The 10,701-nt window shown below is 36.6% G+C and overlaps 1 pseudogene; it reads left to right on the top strand.

Moving 5' to 3' along the window:
* Positions 1 to 8,566: 8,566 nt before the first annotated feature.
* On the top strand, positions 8,567 to 9,697 carry LOC123811241 (annotated as a pseudogene).
* The last annotated feature ends 1,004 nt before the right edge of the window (positions 9,698 to 10,701 follow it).

Raw genomic sequence — 10,701 nt, 5'->3', positions numbered from 1 at the left:
GGCACTGTGTGCCCAGAGACAGTAGCTGAACTGAACTGTGCACCTGGTTGTCTCACACTGTGCACACCCAGAATGAGTGGCTGGGGGGAACTGTTTGCCCCACTAGTCTCACACTGTATGCCTGGAGACAGTAGCAGAGGGAAATCGTGCACTCCACTTGTACTGGACTCTGCGCCAGAGATTGACTCACACTGAGCAGCTGAGTGGCTGATTTGAGTCTGGCAGCTCAGAGAAGACCTGGGCCAGAGGCCAGGAAACTGTGACTATTGTGACCCAAACCTGGTCCTGATCCTTTCAGAACCAAAGGAAGGGAGAAAAGTGAAGCCCAGCTCCCTCTTCCTGTGGCATCTAGGAACACCAGCAGAACTCGCTGAGCAGGTTTAAAGTCAGCAGGAGGCTTATTATTATCTTTTTTTTCTTTTTGGATCCTCTCTCTTACCCGCCCTTTTTTCTTCCTCCAAATAAGATGATAAGACACAGAGTTACAAAGGTTCCAGGGACAGATCGAAAGGGGGAGCACAAGGCTAACCCCCAAAACTGAAAAACTGAGACAAATGTCACTTTGCTGTCCCACAGAGCTGGCATTTTATTGTGTATGTGCATTATTATTATCTTGCAATTATTTTTTACCACTTTTATTTTATTAGTTTTTTAATTTCTCTTCCTTATGTTAGTTTTCCTTATTTTATTTCCCTGTTTAATTGCATCACTTGACTGGTTTTCCTTACTCTCTGCATTGTATTTTAATTTTCCTTCTTTCACTTCACCCATGTTCCAATAACACACAAGTCTTGATTGGGTACTTTCTATTCTGGTTATCCAAATTGTATATTTCTTGTCATATTATTGTTGTTCCAGTACTATTGTAAATATTTGTTGTTCCATACAATTGTACATACTACACAGCAACCCTCCATGATCTTAGCCCACTTTACTTTAATCCTGCTTTATTATTGTTGTGGGTAACTCTATTCTCTCTCACACTACATCTACTTTCTATACTTTAATCTCATTATATCTCATCATCTAACCTTGCACAAGCACTCTGTTTTCTGGATTCAACTCACAATCCTCCCCCGCCCTAACAAGAGTCTTATCTCTCTTTCACCTTTCATAAAAAGTGGCTAATTGGGTGAAATATCACAGTTACTGCTATACTTATCCAAAGAATCTCCTATCTCTTCTCTACTCACTGGTACTTTAAATCCCATAAAATACTCTCCTGTTGTCTTAATCCATTTTGCCTATCCCCTGCCACTGATCACATACAAGAATAAATGGGAGCTACGAACACCAGCATACCTGTTGGAGAAGAAAAACCACCAATAAAGGAACCACCAAAAGATACAAACCCAAGTACAACAAGAGAGCCCACACAAACAGAAGAAAGGGCAAACCTAGAACATCCAGTCAAGGAGATCAGAGACCACACCACTGAACCTCATAGAATTCCTACCATAGAAGTTCACCCTACCAAGACAACTAACAAAGTGAAACATCAGGAAGCACAGAAACAAACAAAAAGAGTCACCTAAAATGGGGAGACAAAAAAAGAACATGCAATCAAAAGGAATGGAAGACTCCCCACTAAAAGAGCTAAATGAAATGGATGTACGCAAACTATCAGATATAAAATTCAAATTAATGGTTATAAAGATGCTCAAGGAGCTCACAGACAACTACAAGGAATTGAATGAGAACTATATCAGCATGAAAAAGGAAATAGAAACTATAAACAAAAACCAGAAAGAAATGAACAATAAAATCTCAAAAATAAAAAAACACATTAGGAAGAATTATAAGCAGGCTGGATGAAGCAGAGGATGGAATCAGCAAGTTGGAGGACAAGGTAGAAAAATACTCCCAGACAGAGCAAGAAAGAGAAAAGAGACTCAGAAAGAATGAACAGGTGGTAAGGGAGCTGCAAGAGAACATGAGATGTAACAATATCCATATAATAGGGATACCAGAAGAAGAAGAAGAGCAAAGGCAAGGGATAGAAAATCTGTTCAAAAAAGTAATGATGGAAAACTTTGTTATTTTGATGAGAGAAAAAGTTCCACAAATCCGGGAAACACAGAGAGTCCCAGTCAAGAGGAACCCAAAGAGGCCCACTTCAAGATACATCATGATTAAAATGGCAAATTTGTGAGACAAAGAGAGAATCTTAAAGGCAGAAGGGGAGAAACAGGAAGTAACATATTAGGGAACACAAATAAGGCTAGCAGCTGATTTCTTAATGGAAGCACTCTAAGCCAGAAGAGAATAGCAAGAAATATTCTAAGTAATGAAAGCCAGAGGCCTGCAACCAAGATTACTATACCCAGAAAAGCTCTCAATTAAAATGAAAAGTCAAATAAGGAGCTTCCCAGACAAAAGGAGTCTAAAAAAAATACACCTCCACCAAACCAGCTCTGCAAAAGGTACTAAAGGGACTGCTTTAAGGAAAGGAAGGAAAAGAGAGAGAGAGAGAGGAACACAGGCACACAAATGGCAATGAACAAGTACCTATAGATAATAACCTTAAATGTAAGTGGATTAAATGCTCCAATAAAAAGACAAGGCCTAGCCAAATGGATAAGAAATCATGACCCACACATATGCTGGCTATAAGAGACCCATCTCAGAGCAAAGACCTACACAGACTGAAAGTGAAGGGCAAATATTCCAAGCAAATGGACAGGGAAAAAAAGCCAGGGTATCAATACTCATATCAGACAAAATAGACTTCAAGGAAAGGGACATAAAAAGAGACCCAGAAGGTCAATTCATAATACTCAAGGGAAGAATCCATCAAGACATAAACATTATAAATATATATGCACCAAACATAGGAATACCCAAATAAATAAAGAAAATCTTGGAGGACTTCAAGAAAGGTATTGATGGCAACACAATTATAGTAGGGGATTTTTACCACCCACTGTCAAAAATGGATAGATCTTCCAAAAATAAATATCAACAAAGATATTGTGGAATTCAACAAAGTCCTAGAGTCAAAAGGACTTAACTCACACACACACACACACACACACACACACACACACACACACATATCCTTTCATCCCAAAGAAGCAAAATACACACTCTTTTCAAATGCACATGGAACATTTTCAAAGATAGACTACATGATAGGTCACAAAAAAAGCCTCAACAAATTCAAGAAAATTGAAATCATATCAAGCATTTTCTCCAACTACAAGGGACTGAAACTAGAAACCAACCTCATGGAAAAACCCCCCAAACACTCAAACTCATGGAGATTGAATAGCATGCTATTAAACAATGCATGAGTGAAGAATGAGATCAAGGAGGAAATCAAAAAGTTCCTGGAAACAAATGAAAATGAACTCACAACAACCCCAAACTTATGGGACACAGCAAAGGCAGCCCTGAGAGGAAAGTTCATAGCTATACAGGCCTATCTAAAAAAAAAGTAGAAACATTTCAAATAAACAACATAATTGTATGCCTACTAGAACTCCAGGAACAACAACAAAGACAGCCCAGAGCAAGTAGAAGGAAGGAAATAACCAAGACCAGAGCAGAATTAAACACCATAGAGACTAAAAGCACAATTCTAAGGATCAATAAATCCAGAAGCTGGTTCTTTGAAAAGATAAACAGAATTGACAAGCCTTTAAGAAGGCTCATCAAGAAAAAAAGAGAGGACCCAAATAAACACAACCCGAAATGAAAGAGGGGAGATTACAACTGATACCACAGAAATACACAGGATTGTAAGAAATTACTACAAACAAATATATGCCAAGAAATTTAAAAACCTAGGTGAAATGGACACATTTCTAGAAAAATGTAATCTTCCAAAACTCAGTGGAAAAGAAGCAGAAGGCCTGAACAAACCAGTAACACCTGGTGAAATTGAAGCAGTAATCAAAAAACTCCTGACACACAAAAGCCCTGGGCCAGGTGGTTTCACAGCAGAATTCTACAAAGCATTTAAGGAAGAGCTAGCCCCAATCCTTCACAGACAATTCCAAAAAAATCCAAGAAGATAGAAGACTCCCAAACTCTTTTTATGAAGCCAGCATCATCTTAATCTCAAAACCAGATAAAGACACAACAAAGAAAGAAAACTTCAGGCCAATATTGCTGATAAACATAGATGCTAAAATCCTTAACAAAATATTGGCAAACTGCATCCAGCAATACCTTAAAAAGATCATACACCATGACCAGGTGGGATTCATCCCAGGGATACAAGGATGGCACAATATTCACAAGTCAATAAACATATTACATCACATAAACAAAAGGAAAGATAAAAATTGCATGATCATATCAATAGATGTGGAAAAAGTATTTGATAAGGTACAGCACCCATTTATGATAAAAACACTCAGCAAAGTGGGAATAGAGGTAGCATTCTTCAACATAATAAAGGCCATATATGAGAGACCTACAGCCAACATCATACTCAATGGGCAAAAACTAAAAGCTTCACACTAAGATCAGGAACAAGACAAGGTTGTCTAATTTCACCACTTCTATTCAACATAGTATTGGAAGTCCTAGCCACAGCAATCAGACAAGAAAAAGAAATAAAAGGCATCCAAGTTGGAAAAGAAGAAACAAAACTGTCATTGTTTGCAGATGATATGATAGTGTACATAGAAAACCCTATATATTCCACCACAAAAGTGCTTGACCTAATAAATGAATTTGGAAAAACCGTGGGATACAAAGTCAATATTGAGAAATCAAAAGCATTTCTGTACACCAATAATCAAATATCAGAAACAGAAATCAGGAAAAAATCCTATTTGATATAGCAACAAGAAAAATAAAATACCTAGGAATAAACCTAACCAAGGAGGTAAAAACTTGTACTCAGAAAACTACACAATACTGAAGAAAGAAATCAAGGAAGACACAAACAAATGGAAACATATACCATGTTCATGGATTGGAAGAATTAACATAATCAAAATGTCCATACTACCCAAAGTGATTTATAGATTCAATGCAATACCTATCAAAGTACCAATGGCATACTTCACAGATATAGAACAAACACTTCAAAAATATATATAGAACCATAAATGACCCTGAATAGCTGCAGCAATTTTGAGAAAGAAGAACAAAGTAGGAGGAATCACAATACCTGATATCAAAATGTATTACAAGGCCACTGTGACAAAACAGCCTGGTACTGGCATAAAAATAGACACATGGACCAATGGAACAGAACAGAGAGCCCAGAAATAAACCCAAGTCTCTGTGGTCAATTAATATTTGACAAAGGGGCCAGCACTATAAAATGGAGCAAAAATAGCCTCTTCAACAAATGGTGTTGGGAGAGCTGGACAGCTACATGCAAAAAAATGAAATTCCAGTTGCGCCATACACAAAAATAAATTCAAGGTGGATAAAAGATTTACATATAAACCATGACACCATTAAAGTCCTAGAAGAGAACATAGACAGGAAAATTTCCGGTATTTCATGCAGCAATATTTTCACTGATATGTCCCCTAGAGGAAGGGACATAAAGGAAAGAATAAACAAATGGAATCTCATCAAAATAAAAACCTTCTGCATGGCTAAAGAAAACAGCATTAAAATGAAAAGAGAACCAACTATATGGGAAAAATATATTTGCCAATGATACCTCAGACAAGGGTTTTATCTCCAAAGTATATATAGAACTTATAAGACTCCACTCGAAGAAGACAAGCAGCCCAATTAAAAAATGGGCAAAGGACTTGAACAGATACTTTTCCAAGGAGGACATGGAGATGGCCCAGAGACATATGAAAGGATGCTCAGTATAGCTAGCCATCAGAGAAATGCAAATTAAAACCACAACGAGATACTACTTCACACTGGTCAGAATGGCCAACATAAATCAACAAACAACAAATGTTGGATAGGTTGTGGAGGAAAGGGAACCCTACTGCACTGTTGGTGGGATTGCAGACTGGTGCAACCGCAATGGAAAACAGTATGAAATTTCCTCAGAACACCGAAAATGGAACTGTTTTTTGACTCAGCAATTCCACTGCTGGGATTATACCTGAAGAACCCTGAAACACCAATCGAAAAGAACCTATGCACCCCAATGCTCATAGCAACACAATTTACAATAGTCAAGTGCTGGAAGCAACCTGAGTGCCCATCAGTAAGTGAATAGGTCAAAAAACTATGGTACATTTACACAATGGAATGCTACAGAGCAGAAAGAAAGAAGTTCCCTTTGTGACAGCATGGTTGGAACTGGAGAGCATTATGCTAAGTAAAATAAGCCAGGTGATGAAAGACAAATACCATATGAACTCACCATTAACAGGAACCTAATCAACAAAAGGAAGAAGCAAGCAAAGTACAGCTAAAGACATTGAAATTGAGAACAGGCTGACAGTGATCAGAGGGTAGAGGGGAGGGGATAATGGGGGGAAAGGGTGAAGGGTTTACAGGAACAATTATAAAGTATATATAGACAATAACAAAGGTGGGGTGGAAATGGGGGAGGGAGGGGGGAGGGCTAAGGTGGAGGAGAGTGGTGGAGGGAAAGGTAGAGAGAAAGAAAAATAAATAAATAAAAAGAGAGAGAGAAAAAAGAATAATAGTGGGTACCCTTGTGTTGTTTCTGATGTTAAAGCAAAAGCTTCAACCTTTCACTGTTGAGTTTGCTGTTAGCTGTTTTTGTCATATATGGACTTTATTATGTTGCAGTGTGTTCCTTCTATACCTAGTTTGTTGAGGGTTTTTGTCATGAAAGGATGTTGTATTTTGTCAAGTGCTTTTGCATCTATTTAGATGATGATATGATTTTTATCTTTTATTCTGTTAATATGGTATATAAGATTTTTTGATATCATATATTGAACCATCTTTGATCCCAGAAATAAATCCCATTTGATTATAGTGTATGACCCTTTTAGTGTGCTGTGGTATTTATTTTGATCAGTATTTTGTTGAGAATTTTTTATATCTATATATTTTCAAGGATATTGGTCTATAATTTCCTTTTATAGTAGTGTTTTTTATCTGGCTTTAGTATCAGGCTGATGCTAATTTTGTATAAGGAGTTTCAAAATATTTTCAATATTTTGGAAAAGTTTGGGAAGAATTAGTTTTAATTCTTCCTTAAACATTTGGTACAATTCAATTATAAAGCCATCTGGTCTTGAGCTTTGATGTGTTAAGATGTTTCTTTTTGAACAAATATCTTTTATTCTTTTATTGTTGTTCAAGTACAGTTGTCTTGATTTCCATCCCCCCATGCTCCTCCTGGGGGGCCCCTCCCTACCTCCCACCCTTGAACCTGTCCCCTTTGCCTTTGTGTGGGAGGTTTCTTAATCTGATCAATCTTCTTACTCATTATTAGTCTGTTTAGGCTGGTTTTCTCTTCATGATTCAGTCTTGATAAGTTGTGTGTTTCTAGGAATTTATCCATTTCTTCTAGGTTATCAAATTTGTTGATATGTACAGGGTAGGGCAAAAGTAGGTGTACAATTGTGAGTGCATGAAACACAGAGTTTATTCTTGTATTAATATTTATTAATGGTTGTATTATTTTTCATATAGACAACTGTAAACCCACTTTTGCCCCACCCTGTAATTGTTCATTATGGTCTGTTATGATCCTATATATTTCTGTGGTGTTAGTCATAATGTATCTTCTCTCATTTCTGATTTTATTATTTATATATTCTTTTAAATTTTTATTTATTTTTTATTGTTTTTCAAGTACAGTTGTATTATTTGCATATTCCTTCCTCTTAGTTAACATAGCTAAAGGTTTGTCAATTTGATCTTTTCAAAACAGTGTTGTTATTTTCTATTAGTTTTGTTATTTCTATTATTTTTATGGTCTATTTCACTTATTTATGTTCTTATTTTTGTTTACTTCATTCCAGTAAACTTGGACTAATTTATTTTTCTTTTTCTAATTCCTTACAATGTAAAATTATGTTTCTTATTTGAGACATTTCTTTTTTCTTAACATATGCATTTATTGCTATAAATGTTCCTCCAAGAATTACTTTTGCAGCATAGATTGTGGTGTGTTGTGTTTCCATTTTCATTAGTTTTAAGGTATATTTTGATTTTTCCTTTTGATTTTTTGTCTTTTTGTTTGTTCAGGGTTGTTTTGTTTAGTTTCCACATATTTGTAAATTTATTTATTTATTAATACCTTGACAGTCCTGTGAAGTACTGGCTAAGTATCCTCTAGAATGTCCTCATTATGAGTTTGCCTGATGCTTTTCTCATAACTAGACTAGAGTTATGCTTTTTTTCTTTTGAAAGAGTACTAGAAAGGTGAAGTGCCTTTTTTAATCCCATCATATCAGATGGTAAATGTTACCTACATGATATTACTGGTGATGTTAACTTCCATTACTTATTTAATGTAGTGTTTGCCAGGTTTCTCCATAGTAAAAATATTATTTATTGCCTGTCTTCACAATTAGAATGTAAGATCTACGAGAGTAGAGAATATATATTTTGTTTACTGTTATATCCACAGTGTTTAGAACAGAGCATGGCCCACAGACACTCGGTAAATATTTGTTGAATGAGTTAGTGAGTAAACTGAAGGATGAATTTTATGATCTTTAGCTTCCCATTCTACTCAGCTCTTCGAAAATTTGTTCTGGTTTTGCCCACCCATTTCTACCAGGCAGTGGACAACCAGCTCTACTGCATCTACCAGAGCATGGTGCTTTTCTTCTTTGAAAGCTATACTGGGGTGCAGATATTTCCATATGGAGACTTGACAAAAAGTAAAGAAAATATATTTAGCAAATAATCAATGTATCAATGAAAATATATTGAGCAAATAATCATTGACTAGATTGTTGCCATTTTTGGCAGAGTGCTCTTGTACATGTGCACTATGTGCTGAAAGATGGGTTAAAGTGGCTTTTGTTGTATGGCTGTTACTTTTCTCAGCATAGAGGGATCTATGTCAAGGTGTCAGATTTAACAAGAAGGAGATGAGAAAGAAGCTGCAGAGCTGTATGAGCACAGGAACTTCAATGTATCTTGTGATTTTTCCAGAGAGAACAAGGTATAATCCATAACTAACAAAAGTCATTTTAGCTAGCCAAATATTTGCTACTAAGGAAGGCCTGGAAATATTAAAACACATGCTGACACCAAGAGTACAGGCCACTCATGTTAATTTTAATTGTATGAAGACTATTTAGATGCAATTTATCATGTTACATTGGAGTTTGAAGGGACTGTGGATGATAAATGGCAGTAGAAAGAAGCTCCATCCATGGTTGAATTTCTCTGCAAAGAAAGTCTAAAAATTCATATTCACATTGATTGTATAGATGAAAAAGATATCCTAGAACAAGTACATGTGAGAATATGGTTTCACGAACAGTTTGAAATAAAAGATAAGTTGCTTATAGAATTCTCTGATTCATTGGATCCAGAAAGAAGCAACAAATTTCCTGGGAAAAGTATTCAGTCTAAACCAAATCTCAAGAAGACATTGCCATCATTGTTGATTTTAAGTGGTCTGACTGAAGACCTGCTCATGACCAAGGTTGGGAGGAAGCTCTACATGAAAATGTGGGTCTATGGAACACTAACTGACTGCTTGTGGGTTAGTATTAAAGTGAAAAATAGTCTCCAGGCAGTGGGATATGACACAATGTTATGGGTGGCTGAAAATTACATCACATTGTTTCCTGAATTTAGTAATAAGTGTAAATAAAACTTTGTTGATTGAACATTGGATAAAGTAGAATTTCTGGCTAATGTTAGAGTTGGTCTGGGCAGACTGACAAAAAATTTGTTCTGACCTTACTTGTGATTGTTAACAGCAACTGTATTAGGGTATATAGTCTATATGTATGAAATCTAGTACAATGGCTGCCACCAATTACTCAATATGTATGGGCATTGGCACACATTGGTTGACAGGTGACTTACTTATCAGGGAAAAACAAATACCATATGATTTCACTCAAATGTGGAATCTAATGAACAAAGTGAACTAACAAGCAAAAGAGAAACAGACTCCTAGATGGAGAATAGATGACAGCTAGAGGAGGCGGGAGGTTAGGAAGTGGAGGGCTTGAGCAAAAAGGAGAAAGGACTCATGGACATAGACAACAGTACGGTGATTTCTGGGGGGAGGGAGGCATAAGGGACTAAATGATAATGGAAAAAATACAATAAAGATTAAATAAAAAGGATTATATTTAATTTTTTTTGAAAAGCCAGGACAAGATTATCTAGGCCAATTTTGTTCAGATTGGGAGTTTGCATACAGCATTTGAATGAGGTTAGGTTTTAATAAGACCTAGATTTTCAAACCTTATTTCTACCACATGTTAGCATTGCATTTCTGGGCAAGTGCTCTAGACTCTTTGAATGTTCTCTGGCATGCACTCACCAGCCTGCAGTGAGCACAGAACGCTGCCAATGGCTCGTCGAAACACAAGAAAGACATACACAGAGACAACCAGGTCCTGTGGGGAAGTAGGAATGGAATGGCCACTCTCTTGAGTGGGGAGCGCCCCGTCTCCATTCCCAAGCAGATTTTTATTGAGAATACAGACTTAGTTTGTGGATTCACTGTCTGGCAGAAAAGATCAAAAGAAGTAGATGACTTACAAAGGTGCAGATGAACCTCCATTGTGATTCTGGGCAGAGCTTGGAATTTTAACATATGGCTCAAAGGGCTAGTTTTGGTTTCCTGTCTGTGCCTTCAAA

This window comes from Phyllostomus hastatus, unplaced genomic scaffold (genome assembly GCF_019186645.2).
Source record: "Phyllostomus hastatus isolate PE091 unplaced genomic scaffold, TTU_PhHast_1.1 phas_scaffold_78, whole genome shotgun sequence".
Classification (NCBI taxonomy): domain Eukaryota; kingdom Metazoa; phylum Chordata; class Mammalia; order Chiroptera; family Phyllostomidae; genus Phyllostomus; species Phyllostomus hastatus.
This window is presented reverse-complemented; position numbering and strand designations above follow the sequence as displayed.